Raw genomic sequence first — 26,329 nt, forward strand, 5'->3', positions numbered from 1 at the left:
TCAGCTATGATAATTCTCTCGATTTCTTTCTCGCATGTAATTGCACGGACATTACGCTTTTACATTGCTAAATTATTTTCTTGCGCGTGTCTACACGTGTGATTGGTACAAGAGACGCATTTCACGAGGCTCTAGACATGTTCGAAATTTCGTATCACGCATGATGAAAAAAAAAAAGAAAATAAATTTAAAACACAATAATGACATCTGTAATAATGCTACGATAAATATATATTTAATATATATTTCATTAAATTTTAATTAAAGTATGAAGCTAACTGAAGATTAATTAAAAATTTAATTGTTTCATTCTTTGTCATCAAATATATGATTTAAATATAAGAAAATTAAAGTATAATTTGCGGTTGGATTGTCCTCAACTTTAGATACTAGAACTTAGTATTTGTTTAAATATTCGTTTTTAAATGTTCATATTATTTCTCTAAAATTCTTTAGTTATTCTAAGGGACAACTTCTATATTTGTTAAGAAGTGATATAAGTTGCTGTTTTTTTTTTTTTTTTTTTTAAACACTTATATGAAGTTAATCTATATGGCGTCTATTTCAAATCGATATTTCAGATCGAACGTATTGGATATTTTTACCATTAATTTTGGTGTATCGACGAGCATTAAGAATTCCGGGGAAAATTCCCTCGATGACAAGGGTGAGTTCGTGAGAGAGGACCGGTGAAAGGAGAGAACGTGGAAGGAGGATGGAGGTCAAGGGTAATGCATTCCATGAGTTGACACTCGTGGCTGGCCCGAATGTTTCGGATGGTTTTCTCTCCTTCTTCGATCTTCCATCCTCCTCCTCCCCTCGATGTATCCCGAATCTCTCTCATACACCACGGGTTCTACCAGCTGGATTCAACACGGCGTGTTGTAGACCTCGACGACGAACGGGAGAAGAGGTCTGGTGCTGAGCTACGGTTCGTGTTCTCGGTTCCTGGAATCGCTAATTAGTGTCCTCCTTGTTTTATTCCCATGCTGCTCGTGCTCTGCCTGAAAATGGGTGTTCATGTCGTGGCCGCGACATTGGGTCCCCTTCACGGAATCTACCTACTATCAGAGACAGATTGACGCCCGGGATGACGATTTCATCTTCTCTAATGACATGTGACTAGCGATCGCACAATTATTCTTATCTTTAAAAATATTTGTTATCATCCCAAGAATAAGGACGTTATTTCGCAATCGTGTATTGTTTGAATTTACATTTTGTTTAAAAAAATATTCTACATACATTTTACGGTAATATTGTTAAAGTTGTTTAGGACATGAAATTTTTTATTTCACTAATAAAATTTTAATTAGTAACTTTATATGATAGATAAGTATTCTTAAATCCGTAATTGATGCACGTACGTAGAATGTAAAAAAAGAGTGTATCTTACAATTGATGCACGCTTTATCGATTTCTTCGACGAATTTCTCGAATGCCTCGCACTTCTTTTCGACTCTTCGCACCTTCGAAAAACCTATCTTCCTTCGACGATTTGATCCACGCAGGAGATCGTTGGGTGGAAACGAACTCGATTCTTGGAATCACTAATTAGCGACCGTATCATTTTCTTCTTTTTCTATCGGTAGCGAAAGAACCAGTCAACGAATCTGATTAGAAGACGCTCCTATCTTGCACGATGTCAATCTGTCACCTAGAGTGACAAATCATGCATAAGCGCACTTTTATCGCCTTATAGATATAATATATTTTAAATGCTATTATTAATGATTTTCAATACCATCTTGCAACTATATGTAAAATAATTGTGTAATGCACATCAAATTAGAAGCGAAGGTGTACATGGAAAAAAACAGTTTTGCTGGATATAGATCTGAAAATAATTTTATTGGATCGTCAAAATAATTAAGTAAAACATTCAAATGCTAATTGCTAGAATATAAAAAGATTTTGCAATATCGTCATTATGTTTAAACGTCATACATAATAATTCTGATGCCAACAAAATTATTTTTCAGGTTTGTATCTAAATTTTCTACAGCAAAATTGTTTTTTTTTTCGTATAGATAAGAATTTGTTATTTTTGTTTCGGAAATGAAAGATTTTGTGACAGAAACAAGATTGCTCTAAATATATATCTTTTGAATAAAATATTTCTACTATCCGATTTAATCGAAAACATTTTTGCTTTTAATATCGCGTTTTTAATAGTAGAAAAATTTTATTAAACTTTACAGAAAAACACTTCATGATATGCAATCAGAGGAACGTTGACAACACATGTCATGTTGCAGTTTTATAAATTTAAATTGCACCCACGGATAACTTTCAGAAATTGGTTAAAAAAATAATCGTAAGAGTATCACTTTCGAGAGAGTCAAAATTCAAAATTTGGATTAGAAGAGGAAATCTCAGGGTGTGGATTAGACCGAAACAGGACGGACACGTGTGTCCTACGACGACGGTCGAATGTCTGCACGTCCTTCGGCAGCGACGACGCAAACGACGGCGGAATAAAGCGGGAACGTGACCGGCGCTCCTCGCAATTTACGTCAAAAGCGGCGTCGTGGAATCCCGCATACCGAATAACGACGTCGTCCTGAGAATAATGTCCCCTATGTAGATCCGATCCCGATAGGAAAATACCGCGCGCCTGTCCCTTTCTAGGATCTCACGCAGAAAAAAGGAAATAGCCAGAACAAGGTACATCCTCGGACGGTCGTCGTCACAAGTGACAGAATCGTTTATTCAGATACCCGAAACAGCGATCTAACAGTTTCGTATTAATTATTTTTTCAGTATTTTTAGAAACTTTAAAGTCACACCAACAGAAAATTATCCGAAAATATTTTTTCTCTTTTATCCGCTCATCCACGAGAAACATAACAAAATAACATAAATAATTTTGAAATCATTTATTTCTGAAACAGTGAAGTCGATATCTTCTAATTTGATGTGCATTGCACAATGTTCCCTTATATAATCATATGTTACGATAAGACAGACAGCGGGTAATTGACGCTCAAAAGACTTCGCCTCGGAGATGGGTAAAGTAAATTACTGTGAATCACCGTTGGCTGGATGGAAAGGCGAGAGAGAAAGAGAACCTTGGTGACTGCGATCGTTCCGCGGCGAACGTTCTCCAGCGTGTGATAGATAATGACAATTTCGTGTCAGCGGTCAGTGGACAGTTCTAACGAGCGGCCTTTACCTCTTGCACCGAGAGCTGGAGGTCCGCACGAATGGAAAGAAGGCAGGTCGGTCGCGTCTCCAAAGGGGAACGGCGTTCGAGACGGCGGGGCGAGTCGTCGGCACAATGCACCGACATCGGAAACGCGGTGCTCCCGCCGCGTCCCGCCAGCGGATAGCAGTTTTTTGCCCAATTGAATTGAATGTAAAACACGGCCTTACATCAATCTGAGCGGCGAGGCTGAGTGACCGGAGTGATTTAAGTATCGGCTTCACCGCGGTCTTTAGGGCTTTCGTACGTGCCCGTTTACGTACGGCTATGGGATAAACAGTGATCGGGGGATCGACGCGGTGTCTCCTTCGGCGTAAAGGCGCGGTGATGACTCATCCGGGCTTCCTCTTCTATGCGAATTATTATCGAATTTATTAACGCAATAATATATACTTGTAGTAAATACCAGTAATGGCTTTAAATTAATTAGAGAAGACGTATTACACTTATTTTTATTTACAATGAAAAAATTATTCTAAGTCACATTTAAAAGTAAGACAGAAAATTTTGCAGCGATTTAGAACCTGGATCAAAAATTATTTAAATATAAAATAGAAATGTCCTCTTTAAGAAATAGTGATAAAAATCTCAATGTTTTTAGTATGTAAGTACGTAAGAACCTTAAATATTCAGGATGATATGAATTTATGTAAAGTTTCATTGCGATGCAGAGATTAGTTGTTCTGTAATTGTTTCATAATTTTTTCATTGTAAATATAAAAATTATAGGTGTGATACATCATAAATGAGTTAAATGTTATATATCGACAAGAAAAGATGATTGAAAATTATCGATATTTTTCCAATGAGTTTAACAGTTCGAGGTGTTCAAAGTACATGATTTATTGTTCATTTGAAGAATTGAAATATGTTTTAAAACATACGAGTTGGCGGAGGGAGCCTGCAATTGTGTCAAGCGATCGATCAATAGCGTGTAACCTAACGGAAATCGAGCATGGTAAAATAAAATTTCGTTAGCCGTTAGAAGTAGACGGAGGTGTTACAAATTACATTATGGCCTCGATGAGAGTTTTTCTCAAGACGTCAATATTTTTTCTCCGAACGCGCGGGGACCACCGTGTTCGTTAACACGGCGCACCAAGTCAATCCATCAGAGCTCGATCGGATCTGCCCCGGCCTGATCACCTTAAAACCCGTGTTCTTCCGCCGAAGGAATCAGGAATAAAGTCGGGTCCGCGGCTCTGAAAGGGACGTATCGTTCGGACGCATGCAGAATTTATAGTCCTGGATTCGACGAGAAAGCGGCCGCGCCGCGCCGCGCCGCTTTCTCGTCGTCTCTCGCTATAACCGCGGTTTCAGCATCTGGAGCGTTTTATGATAATTGGATGCGTGGCATGTCGGCACCACGTCTCGTCGCCGTATGATGGATTTTTTGTCGCGTCCTGCGAAAACGGAGGGTATCTCGTCGGAATAAATCTGCCGCGAATGCCGATCGCCGATCGGCTTTTGCACGGATTTTTTCTGCCGCTTCGCGCATCGCCGTTTGGTCCACGATTATCCACGTTACTCATTTAACGCTGAAAGTGAAATTAATTAAAAATATTAACGATAATAATGTTATTAATTAAGTTACCTGTATCTGTAGTTGGTGCTTGCACGGTGGGCGTTGATGGTTCACTCGTTGACTTCCGACGCGGTCAGAGACTCAACTCTGTAAATCACTGTACGAACTCCACGCGGTCCTCGTGGCAAATGTGGCACGTAAAACTCGAACTGCTCGCCGCTGTTATTTCAGGCGTCCTTAATGGTATAATGTAGCGTTCCACTGTGACAAACTCTGCGAGCGAACAACATTCCCGCCTCCGGTCCTTCTTTTTCGCGTCGTTCCAGCGCGATGAGAAGCGCCTCTTTTGTTTCCTGTGTTCTTCGCGCCATTCTTCTCCTTTGCCTGATTCAATTATGCCGATTCTTCGCCTTCAATCTGCGAACTTTTGTTTCTCTTCGCGGTAGGTATAACCAAATCACAAAATATAATCATTGATCACAAAACATAATCATCATTTTCACTTGCTCATTTTCACTTGCGAGATTTGGAGATTAATTAGATTTGTAAATTTTCCTCACGAAATTAATGTGTTATCATTAATGAATAGATACACACATACGCGCGCGCGTGCACACACACATACACACACACACACACACACACACACACACACATTTTTTTATTCAAATTATCCGATGAATGTATTACTTCATACTCTCAATCCAAAAGCAAGTGGCATTTAAAAATTTAAAACGTGACACGAAATATATGGTATTTATGGTATGGATATTTCTATCAATGGATATTAACTATAATTAACTATAATTTCAATTTATTCCTTATCTTTTTTTGATTATTAAGAAAAAAGATAAAAAATAAATTTAACTGAAATTTAATCCACATTGATAAAAAATTGATATAAAGTGTCTTCGAACAGATAAACATTACTATTTTTATTATTATTAATTATTAATTGTAAATAGTATGATATTACAATAATGTTAATTAATAAGTATTAGCAAGAAATAATCGCGTTTAAAATCTTTAGATATATATCACGATTACATTTTAATTATTTATGATACAATAATTTATAATTTCGATTTTTTTTATTATTTCAATTCTATAATTCATATGAATGCCGATTAATTTTCCGATTTATGTTTCTTGAAGTCAAATATATTTCATGTTGCATCTTAAATTTCCCATGTATTTAAAATGTAATGTGCCGAGCATTTCCGTATCGAGAGCGTAAAATAATACGCGAGTGACGTAACGAATTACAATAATGAATTAATTAGTTTTTAATGGTATGTATTACACTAGATTTTACAACTCTAAATTAACGATAATACTCTAAATTAACGGCTCGAACAAAGCTTCTACCTGCTCGTTCGAGTGTCGTCGCGCGAATGATACAACAATATGTAGAACTTTATACGCAACAAGACCGAATTAGCGGCGCGGCGGCTCGAGTTTTGTTTACGTTTTTTTGTCTACCGTTAAAATTTTGGTTTTGCTACTCGGCTACGAGGCCTTGAGCAACAACAATAAAGCGACGCGCGCAGGAGACTTTGTGTCCTCTATCATTCATTCATCGTTACGATATCGTTGAGGAAGTACGCAGCGTGAATTGTTCCGTGTGTCGTTATATCAATTTCTCGCAATGTAATCGCGATAATATCAAAAGAGTAAAATAGCAATAGCTCCTTAGAGTATCCTTAATCTGCACGACTCATTTTCGCAATTAACTATACACATGTTCGACTGCTTATCGATCGTTGTTTCTCGAAGCAGATGTTTTATGAGCAGATGTTTAATTGCTCGAAATAGAAATCGGAATAGATAGAAGAGAGATGTTAGATAAATGTTAAAGCTTTTTAAACGGTATTTTTATTTTTACAGAGGACAAATATTCGTTTAACGATTTTTGAGATCAAACATATATCGCAACGCGCTTTCAATCTTTTACCGTTTTAAATATAATTTGCTTTCGGTTTGTGCATATGAGAGCGTGAAGCAATATATAATACGAATAATACGAATAATACGAATAATAGGATCAAGATCCATGATAGCATTAGCAATTTATTAATGATAATACATGCTTCGCGGGAAGCATGTATTATCATTAATAATGATAATACTTTTTATTCTTGAAATATTTCGCAATACTATCTTCGATTGCATACTTTTGAGCGGTTCACTGTCCTTTAATTAGCTTAATTAACTCAACTTTATTATTTATAACGTATGATATTAAAAATACCGACATTTTATTTTAAAGAAAATTACAATTAATTTTGCAATTAAGATTTGTTAATTTCGCGACACATAGTTATTCACATATCGATGATTTGTTGAAATTTTACCGTACAGGTTTATCCATAGTATCAATGTGCAATATGTTACGAGTCATGCAAATTGTCTCGCGCTATTATATTTTATTCTTATTTTATATTATTATTTAGTATTATTTTTTATCATCATATAATAGAATATGCATCGCGAGTGTGTTAGTGCTACGCTATCATCGAAGTCGGGGCTGTCATCGCAATTAACGTGAGTAGAATTTTTTAATGATTAATTATAAATGATGATTTATTTTTGATTACATGTATGTAATATATATGTATATGAATGAAAATAATTGTTAGATGATGCTTCAATTATTTATTATTTATATATCAAATGTACACAAACGCTCTTTATAAAAAAGAATATAAAAAAAATGAAATGTGAATAATTATTTTTGATTATTTTTATTCTTGTTAATTCACAAAATTTGCTACTTTCCTCAGGAATAACAATGTTGCGTTTATCCTATGGCATCATGTAATATATCGCGTATGATTTGTTAACATCACATCACATAAAAATTAATGACTCTATTAAAATTATTATTATCTATTAACGATACTTGTTGATAGAACTTAAATTATTTATCGAATAAGTAATTTACTCAACGAAAATATATATACGGAAAATATATATACGAATAATACGGACGCTAATAAAATAACGACTCGTTGAGATATCGAAACGATTAGCGCAATGCATAATGTTTAGAACATTATTTAACGCTATATACTGTAGGATAGGATTTTGCATATGTGCGAATCATTTCACGTTTTTCAATTTCGCCAAGTGTATCAGTTAAGAGTTAAATTAGTAGTTTGCAATTCTTAATGTTACGCGCAGGCCTAGATTCGTTTGGAATATCTTTACATCTTGTTGTAAGGGAGGAACAACAATTACGGAACGACAATAAAAGCATCGCGGTCGGTGTCTCGGTTCAGGTGCAGTCGAACCTTGCAACAAGTTCGGTCGTCTCTTTTCCGTTCGTCTTTGCTCGCGTATGCAAGGGGAACGATGCTCACACACGCACGCACACGCCGGCGAGCGTGTCCCTGGAGTGGTGTTGTGGATGCCAGCGAAAGTAGGTACGGGGCACGAGATATCCAGGTATACCCAAAGATATACCAAACTGTTGTCTTAAGGTTACCATATATTACGTCTCATGCCGTGGGGTCCCCCGGCGGTGGGGTCCTCGTCCCGCTCGCGTACGTCCAGATCGGGCCCTCCCTTTCCTTCCCCGAGATAGACGGCGAGGGTGACGGAGGGGAAGAAAGTCTCTGAGAGGTCCCACAGACCCCGTGTCGTCGCGGGCATTCCTGGAGCTGATTTTATTTGTAGGATGTCAACCAGTCGCAGGCGAGGCGGGCCTCGGGAAAAGGGACGCAGAATGTGAGGCTGGGAATCGGTGGGAAAGAGATAGATAGATAGAGAGAGACAAACGAGAGAAAAGGATAGAGGAAGACGGGGAGGAACGAGAAAGAGCGAAGAGAGGTGCATGGGACCCGGGACTGGACCCAGACCGGACAGGACCAAACGGCAATTAATTCCCCTCTAGATTTATCGTGTCCAACCCCGTCGATCGGACCTCTCGCGGATACTATTACCCTCACGAGTACCGATGATTTTTCGGAGCAAGGGGGAGGGGGGCGGTTCACAGCTCACGATATTATGTCAATCATTTCAACGAGATGCTATCTTGCGAGAATCCATTATTATTTGTACTTTTTATATTGTACATCTTTATCAATAAATTATTAATAATTTAAATATTAACAAGTAACGATAAGTAATGATTTATTAAATGAGATTATCAACTTTGTAATAGAATTTAATTTTACGCGATATTAATAAGTAATATGATGTATAGTGACGTTGCATGATTGTTGCAACATTGTTATATCCGTGCGAAAGAGATATACAATTTAACAAACGCTCTGATAACAATATTACCTCCGTATAATAATTTATATACGTGCACACGACTCTAGAGTCATGAAATTAACCGAGTGTTATAGACACGCACTTGCAACAGTGCCGTCACGAATTTCGCGTTTCCTTAAACGGCGTGGCCGTTCTTTTTTTTTTTTTTTAAACGCATCTCAGATGAAACGAGGAAGCCGGGACACAATGACGATGCGATAACACGCGCTGCTTTACGGGTTATATTCATTCCCAGGTACGTGGGTTGAATCCTCACACGGCCTCGGTCACACGAGCGCGAATTCCCTTTGCTCTTTCTCTTGTTTCACGGTCCTACATTTCTTCAATCATTTATTCTCGATATATCAGAATTTTGATTTATTAAGTAGAAGATCGAAAGAGTAACAAATTATTTTACTGCTCTGTGTGTGCGTGTGTGTGTGTTGGAATTATATCGAGACTTGGTAACGGCGTTACCAGGTTGAAGCTCGAGCTTCCGCTTTTCTTTTTCTCGCAAAATCCGGTCAGCGATCTCACGTGGCTACTGTTTTTGATTATCGAGCAGGGACCATTTTTCTTTCGTCGCTCATGGCAGATGCGGTCGCGCAGATAAGGATGACCGAGGGTGGCTGTCGAGACTCCTCGACGTTATACTGACTAAATATCGCCCCGTTTAATCCTATTAAATTTATGCGCGCTCGTAAGGCACGAGTGATCCGGCTTGGTTCTCACGGTTTGCGCTGCCAATACGAATATCTTTAATACCTTTAGTCGCGTGAGCGTGTCATAACACGAATAACGTAAAATAAATCAATTTTTTTGGTAGCACATGAATTTTTTCGTATATATAATTATTTCGAGATAAGAAAATAAATATTGCCGTTTATTCACAGAAAAAAAGATTAGTTTTTAACGAGGACAAGTATTCTCATATATAAGCAAGAATTTTATAATTTTTTTTTTTTTAATTTTAATCTTGATTTAAGACTAACTTTTTTTGTATTATATTTAATAATCCTCTTTGTAATATCGGATTTATATTAAATATAAAATTTTATTCTATTTCCACTGTTTTTGTTCACTGTTTCGATTGTGGAATTGTGTTATTCGAGTTACAAAATTTTATCGTGATATATTTAAGCTGTCGCGTACCAGACGGATCGACGGAAGACGCCGCGCATTCACGTTGGATTCACGAAAATATTCCCCGTCGTGAGAATCCTCCCTCGGCAGAAATGAATCTCGAAACGCGTACGTCCATCGTTCAGCTTGTAATGGCCCGTGGATTCTTGTCACGACTATAGATCCTTGGGTGCCGTGGTAGCTGGGACTGCCCGCTGGGCGTCCCAACACTATCGGTCCCGCATCAGCCACGGATTTCAGAAGCTACCAACTTACACACACATATATATATATATATATATATATATATATATATATAACAGCGTAGTTACGTGCGTTTGTACTCGCGTCTGTATGCGGCGAGTCTTTACGGCGACTCCCCGCTGCAGTAGCAACGTCGAGTTACGCCAATCGCGAAAAGAAAGAGAGACTTGCATCGCGGCAACTAACGTTACTCCGGGAGCGATAATATTCTCGGGGATCGGGAAGCTACGTTAAAAAGGTTCGCTCGCGTCGACACACTCAAAAAGATATTTCGCTGGTCCAGTTGGAATTCTAAATATTACGGTTATAAAATGTATCGCTGCTTTTTGTATCTGTTAAAGAAGTGTCTGTATGTAGAATTTATAATAATCATATTCTAATAATGAATGCAAGAAAATTTAGATCTCATAAATTACATAGTTATTTTTATAAGAGGTGTGATTGGATGTGACTTATCTGATTGACTGTTACAAAGAGATTTTCTTCAGACAAATTGTTTAGAGATGTCAATTCTGTCTTTGTCAATTTTTATTGATTAGATACAAAACATATGCAATATCGTAATGCTTGCTAATCATTTTAGCTAATTTTTCGTTCTAGATTTTCATTTTGATTGCAAGATCATTTTTTTTAGTGCAGTTTTAATTAACTTTGTTGTTCGATTTATTTCTGTGCAAATAATAACCCCTTGTCGGAGCTTAAAAGAAATTAAACATTGACAAAATGATACAATAACGTATATTTTTTAAAATAATTTACGTAATAGGATATGTCTTAGCCACTTGAGAATTTGTTTTTCCATTAATTCCTTAAAAAATCTTAAAAAATAATAGAAAAATTATATATATTATAATAATTTTAAGATAAAATTAATTGTATTATATTATTTAAAATTTTTATTGTTATATAAAAAGAATAATTTTTTATATGTTACAGGTATATAATCTTTCAACTTGCAGCTCAACATTCGGTGAGTGAATTTAATAAAATTTTATCTTATTTAACTCGAGAATAGTCACCTTATTTTTTTTTTGCATAAACGATCATCTGGGGTGTTTTATAATTTATTAATATTTCAATATTGCAATAATCCAATATTGCATTAATATTGCAACAATATAAATATTGCATATATAAAATTAATCAACAATATGATTTTTCGTTAAATGTACTATAAACGCACAATTATAGCCATATTGTGCAATTCTAATTACATGACAACACGTTTATATAATTAATTATTACCTCGAGCAAAATATATTTTTTTAAAACAATCGGCAAATCGCTTTTCGTGTGATGTTACGTTAAAATAACGAACCATATCACTAATCCAATGAATAGATATAACGTATATCTTTTTAAACAAACTTTTGATCGCAACGCACGATGTACATGGTCGAATAGAATCTGTAATTAATCGATATTACAAAACCACTTTCTCTCCCGCAATAAGTTACATTCTTAGTAACAGTAGGAGTATTCTTAAGTCATCTATAAGATCTTCGATCACTATGACGTAGTATTTAACTCGCTCCCGCGAGTGTAAGATATTATCAGGAAAAGCGTGCGTTTTGTTTTACTATTTTCCCTATACCGTATTTTATCGATCTACTTATAAAAGCGTAGCATTGTGTAATCGTTAGGTATCAAAGCCAACTGCATTTAATTAGACGAAATGATAAGTCTATAAGGAGAAACTCGTCGCCTATCCTCGTCGTTATCCAGCCGTTTTTATCCCGTTCTCTCGAGTTCCCTTTGATCACGCTAAATATGCCCCCGCGTTCTGAATTTCGCAGCGCCTTCCTCGCGATCTATCGAGCCATCGGGGGCCCGAAACGAGGCGTATGCGGCCGGACTCGGCGAGAGGTCCACGTGGTCATTTATCATACAGGAAACAATAGGAACTGGCAAAACACGTGCTTCGCGCGCGCTCCGCAAAAACCAGCCGAAGGATCGGAGGGAGAGAGCGAGAGAAAGAGGTGGCGAAGGAGGAGATCGGGGGAGAGGATTGGGAGGAGCGCGGGTCCAGATACATAATACGGCGAGGGGATCGCGGAGGTGGAGGAGGGGAAAAAAAGGAGGCCGCTTTCTTCGTCCCGATGCTAAAGGAACGGGGTGAGTGGCGGCCTCTCTTTCTCTCTCTCTCTCTCTCTCTCTCTCTCTCTCTTTCTCTTCTCCCCCCTTCATTTGTTAAAACAATATAACAATTCATTTTTGTCACATCCACTGTCGAAGACCTTTTATTGCGACGGACCCTCGCTCCGACTCCTCGAGCACGTCGAATCGTCTTGTTGCTGGCCAAACTATTGTCAACCGTCGTCGATTCCTTTTCGGTCCTTCGACGATTCGAATGCGGATTGTCCTCCGTATGTTTCTACTGTTATTCTCAGATTACGTTTCTTCGCAGCTATGTACGTTTTTAATGTGTACACCTCTCGTAATTTTTACGTGGGCGAGGATAAAGAAAATTAAGTTTTTATTTATACGGTGCGATATAAACGATCTTTTTTATATCAACTTTCACATATAATTTCATCTCAATTTATATGATAATTTAGAATTTATTTTATTTTCTTTCAGAACATAAAAATGTATTAAATTATTAATGGTTAATTGCGAGCCTCTATCGGCTAAAAGCACGATCGAAAGCTATGTAGAGTATTTAAGAATAGGTCAGGGACGGACAGTAGTGCTTGAAAACGTCACGCGAATCGCCTACTCACGCGAAACTTCGCCTTTAACTCGCTTATCAGACACGTTCGATAGGAAAAATGCTGGGTTCTGATAGAATGAGGCTATCAACGCCGCCCCGATTTTCTTGAATCTTTTTCTTTTTATCCTCTTTTTATGCTCGCATAACTTTATGTTCCCCCAACCAGTTGTGCGAAAGCCATATTTTCGTCCATATTAAAATAGAAGTAAAAGTGTTTTGCTGTCAGAGTACAAGTTTCGATTTACATGGCCGAGAAGTCGTCGAGAGAAGAAGGAGAGAATCTGTTTTAAATATCACATTATGAGAGACATCTCGATATTAATGCGCTGTTGAATATTAAGCGGATGAGGTACTAAGTGACTCAGGACGTTTATTGCCGGGAATGTAACTGTGTATGCACAAGAGCTTAAAACGTGACGATAGATTCGCAGCGAGGAACACCATTATGGATGACCAAACCGTAGCCGGTCTTCCTGGTCCCTGCCATAAGTTAACTGCCACCGGTTGGTCCCGGCCGCATGAGAGATACTCGCAGCACACAGCGCGTTATTTACATATTTATATATTAAACGTTTGTTACGAGCCCATGCATGAAATCCCCTTGTCGCGGCTCGGCGAAATTCGCGTCTCCGAGAAAGAAATATTAGAATTTTAGAAACGAAATGTGTCCGGATATGTAGAAAATATTCATACATCTCCTTTCAAATCCGCTTCGAAATTTTCTATGTCTACGTTGTAGCAGAAATTACTAGTTGTAACAACAGAAGAGATTAACTTTTTTTAAATTTTATACATACAATCTAATGGAAACAAAGCCTCGCCTCAGCGAGTAATTAGAATGCCTAACGGTTTCCTCTACACGATGTAGATGTTTTAACTTCAGTCGATAACACACGATGAAATCTTTAGTCGACGTTTTTTGTCTTACGATCGACATAAATCATAAATAATTGATCGATAATTGATCACGTAACCTCGATAACATTTCGCAGCCTTCGTCGAAATGAGCGTAACCCTTTCGCGTACTGATATCATGCAAATCGAGCGAGAGCCACTCTAGCTATTCGCGAACATTATTTTGCTTTCGTCAGGATGCGTATATCCCCATGGCATGCACCTAAATTTCTGCGCAACCCCTGCATATTCGCGGCCGTCGCGATGCATAAGTCTCGAAGTAACGCGATAGGCAACGACAAGGTGCGCGTTATTAAATTACCGCGCGATGAACGGTCCTTTTTTCGCGTGACCACTCGTGATACTCGTCGCTTTTTCTGCATCTCGCGACTCGCGCAAATTTATTTTCCTCCTGCGAGTCGCGCTCGTCGATTTATGACGTGCCGTGCATATTACGGCGTCTCGCTCCGTAAGGCCGAGAGGTGGCTGCTAAAAAGTACGCTCCGCAGTTTTTACCGTAGTATATTTCTCTATACTTCGGTTACTCGAACCGTAAAATTACCTCTGAAAAACGTGATAAACATGCAGAAACACGTGTGCATTCGATTAGAAACTAAGGGCTAATTAATTTATCAGTTCAACACGCAGTAATTCACAATGATATACTCGGCACAGAAAGAATGGGTAATTTGCTGAGGTATTTAAAAATTTAGTCAGATGCAAATCTGAAAATAATTTTGTTGGGCCATCACAATAATTATTCAGGTTTATTATTTTAACATTATGATAATATTGCGAAAATTTTTGTTAATTAATTTGAACATCTTGCACAATTATTTTAACATTCTAATAAAATTATTTTTTGCTTTACTTTTACTTCAACAAAATTGTTCTTTCTGAATGTTATTAAATTACGAGCGATATTTATGGTTTTATATAAATTTCATGTAACATGCATTTATGTAAATTTTATAAAACATGTATGTTTATCCTGAGAAAATAATTTTAATTTTTTAATTTTAAATAAAAAAATTTGATATACAAATGTTTAAAAAAATTAGGAAATATTATTTAAATGAGAGGTAGTATCCTAATTAAATAATAGTCTCCGCGAGTAACATTTATCTGAAATTTCTTTCTTGATATTATTGAATTTCGATATTTTATACATCGATAATTTCGAACTTTACTTTTCGGCCAACTCAAAGAAAAGTTTTTTTAACTAATTTAAGTTGCGCAACTTTGCTCACATAAGGCACGATGTATCTGATAATGTTTCAAGTTACTGGGTCGAGAAATGAAAGGAATAAAGGTACGTTTATATTAAATAGAACGTTCGCGTAAAACGCAACGAGGAGAGCACGTAGTACGTGCGGAGAGGCAGACACGCGATGTCGTGTGTCCTCGTGTGTTTGTACGCGAACGAAATGAAGTTATTACTAATGTACTATCGATCAGTCGTCAGAAGACAGACGTGCCGCATAATCTCGCGTCTATTTTTTTTTTTTTTTCTCCTTCCCCGTCGGCCTTCCACCCCCGCCGTCGTATCTCCTCCCCCCGCCGTCGTTTCGCGAATGTGCTTCGTGCCAAAGCGCGCGCGGGCGGGCGAGCGAGCGTGAGCTTGCAATATTCGCACGGTGAAAGAAAAGCGTTTCCGACATATTTCATGCGGCGAAGATAACGCTTACGGCCACCACGTGAAACGTGTCAGAAGGAACTATGAAGATTTATCGCGCGCGCCATCGGTGCTCCACGCCGCGGACGGATCGATAATTCCTTCCTCGTTTGCTTGCTCGCGGGGCCTGCGAGCTTGCAAGCGGTATAACGCTATAACGCGATAAAGTCGTTAGCGCGCGCATTATCGCACGCGGGACCAGACCGTTTTCCAAGGCCATCGAAACCAGCTAAATAATACACGCGGATTTTATGGATCGCGAGGACCTGCCACCGATCTCGTCGTCGTCGTCGTCATCGTCGTCGTCGTCGGTGCTCGGCGATGCGAGAACGCGGATTTCTCGACCGAGCCCTTTGATGTTTATCCCCTTAACGATCGAGTTGAAACTAGGCTATTTTTCTCAGTTTTTCCGTCTCCATCGGAAAGAAGAATTAAGAACGATCAAATCGAATCGATAAGTTAAAGAGATTATTTCGTTTTTATATGATAATTAAAAAAAATATCGATTTCGCCTTTAGCCAACAGCGTGTCTCATAATTAAATAATAAGAATAATTTAATATATTTATATCAGACATTTATTGTACAGAGCTATTGTCCGAATCTTTCTCACCAAGTTTATTAATCACGGTCATTATTAATTAGCAACAATCGTCCGTAGTGCCTTTAACCTCTGGCTAGTTGCGAGATAGTTCTACAGAACGTACGCTTTACCGAGAAGGCATCCGGTTAGGATGACAGAAAATTGATGCCTAACGAGGTGGCCGAAAGTGACGCATAATTTACATGGTCGTCGGGCCGCCGCGGCCCGAGCGATAAAACTCAGGCACTTCTCTTTTGTGGCGCGCGCTGCCAGGCCGGGACTCTTGATTTCGTATGCGATCCGCGGGGGCCGTCAAAACGCGCCGACTATGTCGCGGAGGTCTTCCTAATAAAACACGAAGAAGTCGGGGGGGGGGGGGGGGAGGGGGAACCGTGCGTATGAGCCAGCAGCCTCTTATGAGTAGCTTTTCGGCGCTGGAATTCCACGCGGGGCATTACAAAGGAACCGCATCTTCGGTCGTGGCTGCCGAGGTTGCCGAGTGACCACGCTGCCAGTTTGGTGAACCGCTTTATAATGCCAGAGGGACGCGTCTCTCGTGTCGCCGACACGCTCTCGAAACGATTTTCGAGCATTTGGTCGGCCTGGTCGGCTCTTCCTTATCTCGCCGCGGAAAATTACGACTCGTCGTCGATTCCGCGCGAAAGAAACGCGAAATGACAGTACGCAAGAAAGTATATATCAAGTTCTGCTTTGCATTTTTGTCACATTTGACGGTTCTTGGAATTTTTCGGAGTTCTTTTTGATCTTTTCCAATCGGATGATGAATCTCGCGTTCGTTGATATGCACTATCGACGTCCGTATTCGGCGTAATTATGCGAAGACCGCGGTCGCTCAAATCGAGTTGGTCCCGGGCGAAGTTCGAGGGTGGAATCCATTCAGATTCGAATCAGCCTCAATCAAAATACCGCGGACGGGCCGGACAAATTGTCGGATTTATGGATCGTTAATGGGATGAATCCATTGAATCCATTCCGTTATCGTCAAAATCTTCGTAGCTTCCGAGAAAGAAAGAAGAAGCGAGAACAGGATAAAGAAGAGAGATCGAAATAAAAGAAATACAAGAGAGGACGCATACAAATGTGAAATACATTCACGTGTCTTTCTCAACTCAATTGCAGAATAATTTTACTTTTAGTTGCGAATAATAACTGAACTTTCTCCTCTTGCAATCTTTCAATCTATCTTATGAGAGGAATATGTCAAATGAGCATAGTTATGCAATAAAAAATTCATTTTAATTCCAAAACATTTCTATGAGAGAATTATAAATGTAATATTAAGAAATATCATATTAAATACAATATACGTTTTTGTATAATAATTTATTTTTAGTGCTGATTTACGTTTCGCGGTATATAATTATAAAACAAAAAAAATATTTTGTTCCGTGTTGCGTAACTATGTCTGGAAATTCTTTTAAGATTAATTACATGATTACCCTTGTTACATTGAAGAAGAAGAATAAATGATATAGGATTAAATGATATTCTCGTTGTGTCCGAGAAATAATTTTCATTTTCGAACGTGCTCTCGTAGAATCGAAAATATTTGATAATATTACAATGGGCCGTGAGCGAGCATACATTAAGAATTTGCATATCGTTCAGTTACGAATGTCCGACTATATCAGTGAGTCATGCCTTGCATGTCCTGGAAGATCACGAGCATCTTATCCATAGAGTTCGTAGCCACGAAGAGACGTGCGCAAGACGCGGCGCGGCGAAATACGAGCGAAGGTCGGACCGATGGGTGCCACTTCGGCGAAAACTGGGCCCCGATGAGGCCGCAGAGGGCTAGATCTCTATTCGCGATTAGAACAACGTACATATGCGCCTTACGTGATGAGAATCTCTATGAGAAGCGGCGGAATGGTCCGCGTATCGAGTTTCCAGGCTCCACGTTGCACCCTTTGTTGCCCTGGACTCACCCTCGACATTTGGCGATCGAGAGGAGTCCGTGAATACGTAGGCGTTTCTAAGCCACCTTCGTTTATTACTTGTTGCCCTTTTTACGGGCAGTCCATTAATCCTTAATCCATCGTCCTGCCTCGGGCCGTTCAACTCTTCCTCACGTTTTTTTATAATTCTTACTTTCTGTTATAAATAGGTCGGTGAATTATTTATTTAGATATTCGCCAACTCATAGTTGTATTATTGCATTATTAAGCATTGTTCGCGGGTAAGTCGTGGAATCGAATTGCACTTTTCGATAGACAGTGACGTTTTCGATGCGCCGAGAATACCGTTTGACTTTCATTCGTGCAGAATCGAATTTCTACGTTCGCCATTCGTCCGTCCGATCGATCGCGTCGCGCTCCTCCTTTTTTCGATATCGTCAATAAGAAGTGGTCACGTAGGAACAATGGTAATTACAAGGTGGGCCATTAGGGCAATGCATTTCTCTGCATGGGGCAGGTGTCTTTAGTTCAATCTCCCACACGCGGAATTAGTGATGGCTACGAATGACGATCAAGAATGTTCAAACTACAGCCAATTTACGGGCGAACATCGCATTCCGCTGAGTCGAAAAACTTTTATATAACCAATTGTGAAAACTGATTTTTCTTTTATCAGTTATTTTTATTAGTCGATAATTAGTCAATTAAATTGTTATCTTTCTCGAAGCTTTCTCTCTCTATTTTAAAGAGAAGAGAAATAAATTAAATCCACAATTTGTAAGATCCCGATTAGATACGATTACGTGTTTTTAAGTAGTCTTTCATTCCTGTACACGTCTTTCAAGTAGCATAAACAGCCCATTGCGGTTAATAAATAGGATCGATACGGAGGAGGTGAATGCGCTCCTTTATTAGATCCTCATCTATCGACGATTATTTGCGCGCATCGCTATCGGGACTCGTTTCTCGGGCTGCAAAGCTTTATGATCTCGCTGAATCCACCGATAGATCTCTCTCCGCGGTCGCTTTTACACATTGCTACACACCCGCGAGACGCATCTCGCGCACGGTATCCAGAAGGTGATTCAGCGAATAGCCGACGAGTTTCGGAGAGAGGAGCACGCCGTAGTCGGCGGCTTGTAAGTCTTACGGGGCCTTAAGGGCCGTTTCTCGCGCATTGTTTCAGACCCCCGCAGGGCCGTAGCCTCGCGAGTCATCCGGGAGAATTAGTTCGTCCACGGGGGGTTCCTTGTTACGAAGGAGGCGCCCTTCTCCTCTTCTTCCTCCTCTTCCTCCTCCTCCTCCTTCTCCTCCTCCTCCTCCTCCTCCTCCTCTTCCTCTTCCTCTTCCTCCTATCCTCTTCTCTCTACGCACAACCGGGAGAGGAATCTCGATGCGTGCGACACGTGAGAAACTTATATGTGGCCCCGTCCGAACGTCGGATCAATGATCGTGAATACTTTCTGATACCCTGGGATAGTCATCTTATACGTGTCGAGACAATCTGCCACTTTGTTGTTAGCTCTTCTTGGCTCCATTGAACTTTATTTTATTACGTTATACATTTCGCATTGTTATTGCCAATTAAATTATTCTCAGAGCTGTCCATTAATCTTTATTGTTTAATTCAATTAATTATCACCTTGAGAATATCGATTATATAATTTTAATGTAATTCAACGTTATATCTCTCATAGAGTATTTGCTTATAAATTTCATTTAAATGAATACATCATTCATTTAAATCCGTAAAAGTCTTTTGTGACTTTAACTCAAATTAACTATCGCTCTTTTCGAAAGCTTCGTCATGTCGCATCGATAATGAAAAATCGCGAGGCTGCTTATGCAAAGAGACACGCGACTGCTTTTTTTTTTTTACGAAGTCAAAGTTATGCACCGTCTCGTTTTGCTTCTCACGATTGAGGAGGTACGATCTCCTGGGTAGCAGTTCGGACGACGGTGACGTTTTTATTTCGTGGGACGCGTCTCGGGAAGACGTGTCCTCTCTGTGAGAACGATACACGCAGAACTTCGTAGCGTCGTTTAAATTTATCTCAAAGAAATTTATCTTTAAGAGAGAAGTTTCTGGACATATATCAATTCTTTAAATTATACGCCAATAAATCCTTTGACGATCGTGAGAGAAGGTGGATCTTTTCGTTACTCGTGCGAAATGCGAAAGTTTCAGATTTTTATTCGAATATTTGATGCGGTTATTTCATTTTTATTCTATATAATAAATATATTTAATGACGCGATTGTTTCTTTGCAGTATGAATTATATATGGATTCAATAAAGCATAATTTTCTTTTCGATATGATTTTTAAATTTTCGTTGCGACTTTTTACGCGTGTGTAGTTTATTTATTTACTGAGGGCCACCGTGAAATCGGAAAAATATAAATGGCCGATGCGAGCAATAAAATGTTCCCATCGGGAGAAAGTTTATATCTAAACCCGAGAGTATTTCCGTTTCTGGACCTAGACTTTGACTTCGACGAATCTCGCGCGGTGCAACCATCGTCTTGTCCGAGTTGTAATTTGACCGTTTAGGCGCCGTCTCCCGCGGGGTAAAACGTGATTCGAACATATTCCAAAGTCACTCTTGTAAGAATACTCGTATAAATGAGTCAAACATCGCAGTGTTATGTAATTCAGAACACTGATGAGCCGTCTCAGCTGGATCGGCCGTCGCTACTCGCGAGCTTTTTGTAGCTTCGTGACTCGGCTATCTCGGAGGCGAAAGCACGAAGAAGGCGAGAGCGATTTAATACTTCCTACGCGCAAAGAGGCGACACGCTCTCGTCCGACGAAGTATCGCGTTGTCTTTAATGTGGTGCATAGGTAATAAGTATACTTTTCGTTTAATTTTACACGAAAACCGCCGTTACCAACGCGCGTACATCACTTTTACGCGACGTCTCGTGAATAATTTATTCCCTCGCCGCGCGAAGTCACGTTTTAGGCGAACGCTTCTCGGTCTTTTGGCTCGGCTATTTAGAATCACGTTTGTTTTAGCGCAGGGTAGGAAGAGGGGTGTCGGGATCAAGGACCGGACGGAGAGGGAATCGGGGGTAAGTAATTCTACCGCGACATTCTCTCGTTTCGCCGCCTTGGCAGGAAGGGCAGGAAGGCGCGCGCGTTACATACGTGTACAACGTGTCGTAATTACGATTGAAAACCGCATTTGGAAGGCCGTGCGAGGCGTGAACGACACGGATGGGGCGTTGATTTGACGACACTCCCATCGTACCGTGCTCGAGAAAAGCCAGGGCGCACGCATGCATAATGCATCGCGTGCCGGTGTTTATGCATTGTTCCGCGAGATCTCTCGCGCTCTCCTCTAATCGATCGCTGCATCGGGAGTTGGAAGGACGCACCGCAAAGGTCGGACAAATTTTTTTTTTCACCCCTCCCTCGTTGCATAGCTGCGTTATGTCTAGTTAAAGGTTCAATCGTGCAAGTTATTACATCCAACATGTGTAATGTCACGTTAGCAGAATATCGATTTGACTGTTACGTAACTGACTCTGAAGGATTCATTAGATCGCGTAAGACCCAATATATTATTACGGTGTCGACAACTTTCCTAACGTTAACGTTAAAAAATAACGATGATGGAATTCTCGTTTTTTTTTTTTTTTTTCGTGATTTCTCGCACGGGCGTTTCGGGATCTTCGCATGGCCGCCTCACGACCGAATGAAAATTTCTATCCTTTATTCCGGTGCGTGCAAGTTCGTTCGAGTGATCGATCACTCTCCCTAGATTCGGACCCTCCCGGCATTTCTTTTCTTCGGATTCCATCGCGTCTCAAGACAGAGTTGGAGGTTTTCTCTGAATATGTACGATTAGGTACGCGCGGTTTGCCGCTACGGGCACCCGTTCGAGAGTCCTCGCTCTCTCGAAATTGCTGGGAGATACTGCAACGAGGCCGTGACAGTGGCTTAATATCGAATCATCTCTCTTTCTCTCGCGAGTGTTTCCATGTACGTATATATAACACCGAAGACCGTTCTCCACCGACCGATCCATCACTGTACTCCGTGGCAGCGACAACATGGTAGGGTAAGGTGCTCAATCGTGCCGGAATCGAAATATGTCATTTCGGCTACCGGTGCCATCATTATACAGCGTCAAATTCACCCGGGCTAAGTTCGCTAAGAAAAATTGTCGGCGGAACGCGGACAAGACGGGAAGTCGTGATTTATAACGTACACCTGATTAATTATACGGCCGGGTAGATAATTATACGTATTATTACAACGCGAAATGCGCATAAATTTCGTGCGAATGCATTATCGGAACGTGTTGGTCTTAATAGACTTAAAATTCTTTATTAATTTTTTATTACGTACGGAAGACGGAATTATTTATTATTTATACTCGGTTTTGCGTTGTACGTACATACGTACATATGTATGTGTTAAATTTGTTAGCGACAGGTAGGAAAAAAATGAAGCGAAGCAGGATCTAGATTATCTTATTTATTATGATTATAATTATATTTTTATGCTAATAAGTGAAGCGAATGTCGTTTGCTTAAGTATTCCGATATATTAATTGCGGGTTCAAGTATGAGTAGTGATCGTCTTCCGCGATCTTCACTGAAAGATGAATGATATTCATCTTGCGGTACGTTCTCTTGTCAGCGGTCATTGGAACCAAAGGCATGCTGAAAAGGCAAACGACTTAGGAAACAATCCGCGGCAGGTATTCGAAGAATGTGCGCCTCTCTTTGGTTTGACTCCTTGCTGGTGCTTTATCGATAGAGTGTAAGCAATCGGAGCAATCAATCGGTGTGGTAGCGATGGTGGACGCTGTGCTCACCCACCAGAACATCCCTACCGGCTACCGGCTCCTTCCTACGGCCAACACGCCATCTTCTCCTCGGAGTCTCTCTCGTTGAAGCTCGAACTCGATCTGATATCTCGAACCGCCTCCACCGACTCTCTATCACTCTCTTTCTCTTATCCCGTCTCTCCCCGCCCATGCCCTCTGTCCATTTCTCTTGTCCCACCACGACCCACGTCTGTACGTTCCGTCCGAGTTATTCCGGGGTCAAACTCCAGTCGGAGTCACGCGATAATCTTCGAGACATCATCGAAACCGATTCGGAAATCGTCATACACTAACACGTCAGAAACGAACGAGCATGCCATCGTTCGCTCGTTGTCCTCGACCGAACTTTCAAAGCTCGGTCACGCTCATCAATCGCGCGCCATTAATCCTCCTTGAAATTCTTCCCTTGCAATTTTTCCAATGTGCCATTTGTAAAATTTTAAGATATCTAAGGAAGTAAAATACATACTAAATTTGCAAAAAATTATTTAATTTTGAACACGCAAACTAAATGTTTGAAAAATTTTACTTTTTTAATCATCGTTTCACTTCTTCTCTACATTACCAACAAAAAAAATGTTACATACATTTTTTTCTTATCTCATTAAATATTTGGAAATAATTAGACCCGAACAATATCTTGAAGAACAAATACATTTTTGCGATTTTTATTTCTTTAACGTGACAGAAATGGAAAGCTTCTCGGGATATTTTAAGCATCCCCTTCGCTGAGGGGAAGATAGAAGGGACGCGCCAAAAAGTGGAATTTTCTCGAGACGTCGAAGAGTTTGGGTTCTGATCCTTCGAGCCATCCATCGTTCGGGTGTCCGCCTGGCTCGTTAGCGATTCCGCATGAGTTGTCTCCGTTGGTCGATCTCTTGTCTTTTTTAGTGGCAGTGGTCCTCGACAGAGAGCCTGGCTGGCCCTCTCTTGGACTCACTCGCCTCGGGACGGTCACTCGTGACGCGGGACCACCCCATGAACCTGACAGGTATCCCCGTCTTTCACAAGACCCGTCACGTACTGAAAGACATTTTCCGTAGGTTATAGCGGTGTCCACCCGCAAGCGCTAACCGCACATAATTTTTCGTTCGAATATGGGAAAAGATACTCGACGTAACAGTCCGTCGTAAATCAGCAAAGTATCAGGAATTCGGCGATGTTCGTCGTACATATCTATTCGCTCTCTCGATCACCTAGGAAGTGAAGTAAATAAAGATTACTCAATTATGCGGTTATCAACACATCTATAAATTATTATAACCAGTAGGCACTTATCTTGTCACGATAAAAATATTTCATTTCTGAGAAATCTATATTACTCGGAGCTACGTTAAAATTGTCGCAATGGTATTAATTTTTATAAGAAATAATTTTGTAAGGATTTTATAGATATTTTTGATTGGATTATGAAATCTACTGATGTTATCTTTTGGCATAAATTTTGTAATATTTTCCAGGAGAAACTTACTTATATTTAAATTTAAATTAAATTAATAATATTTTCCAATCTCTCAGAGATTTACGTGGTGCGGGTTGTAGAATTCCGAGCTGTCGTACGATTCGTAAGCGACCAGTCAGCCGTCCATCGATTATCGCGATGTAACCTCTTACATCCGCGGTATAATATACCTGAAAACCCTTCTCCCGACGGTACTTTCAGAAAGTTCGATTTCCCATATTTCCTCGCAGACCAGCGACTCTGCAGCTCGCTGGAAATAACAGCAAAATAAATTTGATTTCGTCCTGGTGGCGCGGTAGTACGTTACACGTGTTGGATCCGCCCGATACCATCTTCGCTCGGTATCGATTTCACAAAAGGTCCTTCCTTGCCTCGCTCTCTCGTACCCCCGGAGATTCTTGTTCTTTCCTTCCTGTCAAGGAACCACCGAATTACCGACCTCTCGATAACGAATTTGTGGTCTTCACTGAATATCGAAATGCAGCAAGAGATTACAGGATATTGTATTTATCGAAGAGAAACGCGAATTTAAATGCAGCTCTTGTAAAATTCATAGTAAAAAATATTAGAAATTAATTTGGAAAATTTTTGATCGAATAAAGTATCATGAAAATTATAAAAAGAAAAGAACATTCTTTGGAACTTATAAAAAAAAAATGTTGTTTCGTAATTAATTATAGGCAATGAAAGTTATTCAATTTATATCGGAAAGATTCATTTAAATATTGCTTACACGAATTCACGACATGCCAGAAACGTTAAAATATGGGATGCAATAATAAGAGTTACTCTCCGACGATAGTTGGCACCGGCGGTAGTTTACTGAGTAGTTCGCGGCCTCGGAAAAAAGGAGCAATCCTTGCCGGAACGCATGTCCCGCGGTTGTTCGACCATTTGCTCGCATCCCGTGTGGTCCGTCGATGTCCCCATTGTTTCTGGACCTGGCCGGCCGTATTCAAATTCGCTCGTTTCGAATTGGGTGCCTCCCCCAACCCGGGGGTACGTAGGCGGGACGAGCGAAGGACGGAGACGGAGACGGGGTCCTCCGCATTACGGAGGAAGGGATCCGGAGCGTGTTGTCTCGAGACGAAGGATCTCGGTGGTGTGTGCGCACGGTGTAACACTGCCGCCGTACAGAGAGTTCGGAGCGAGGAGAGAAACCAAGGAGAAAGAAGCAGGAAGAGACGAGAAAGAGAGAGAGAGAGAGAGAAAGAGATGGAGAAAGGGAGACAACGACTGGAATAAAATATTCACAGCCGCAGCCGGAGCGGGGCCTTAATTGCGATCAGACGCGATCTCGGATTCCAACGGCCGGTGGGCCTACGAAGCTACGAAGTTCCCCCAATCTTCTCTCCTCCTTCTCCTCCTCCTCATCTCATCCTCCTTCCTAAGGCCTCACCCTCCACCCACCGTTTGATTTCTTCTCTTCCTCCAGCTTTGTCTTCCAACTTTGTCCACCAGCCTCGCTCCTCGAGCCACAGCCGTGTCCCAACTCCTGTTTATCCTGTTACAATGAGATGTATCGACCTGTTCCTACCGTCTACGAGCCGTGACCACGTCCAGGAGGATTATTTAATTAGCTAGTCGATAGATTGAAGCCACATTGAGATTTTTGGCGACGACGAGAGTTCGCGTAGTCTTCGATAACATAAATAAGAAAAGTTTATTTCACAATACCCTATTATTTTTCCAAATAATTTTGGAACTATTCAAATAATAATGACAATAATAGTGACAACGCGTTTGCGCATTTGCTGTTGTATTACGAATATAAACGTTGTGTTATTAAATCTAAGAGAAATTGAGTGCCGTTCGGATAAACTTATTTTCTTCCTAAAGAATTTTTAAGGGATTTTCCATTTTCAAGT

At 40.1% G+C, this 26,329-nt stretch overlaps 1 pseudogene across 1 annotated transcript in view; it reads left to right on the forward strand.

Annotated features, from left to right (window-relative positions):
• Positions 1 to 11,391, forward strand: part of LOC148937370 (uncharacterized) — a 28,164-nt pseudogene extending 16,773 nt beyond the window's left edge. The window contains exon 3 of the transcript XR_016138415.1: positions 11,313 to 11,391. The product of XR_016138415.1 is annotated as an uncharacterized LOC148937370 (transcript). The remainder of the gene's footprint in view (positions 1 to 11,312) is intronic.
• The last annotated feature ends 14,938 nt before the right edge of the window (positions 11,392 to 26,329 follow it).

The sequence above is a fragment of the Pogonomyrmex barbatus genome, unplaced genomic scaffold (assembly GCF_055798465.1).
Source record: "Pogonomyrmex barbatus isolate J1 unplaced genomic scaffold, ASM5579846v1 scaffold14, whole genome shotgun sequence".
Lineage (NCBI taxonomy): Eukaryota > Metazoa > Arthropoda > Insecta > Hymenoptera > Formicidae > Pogonomyrmex > Pogonomyrmex barbatus.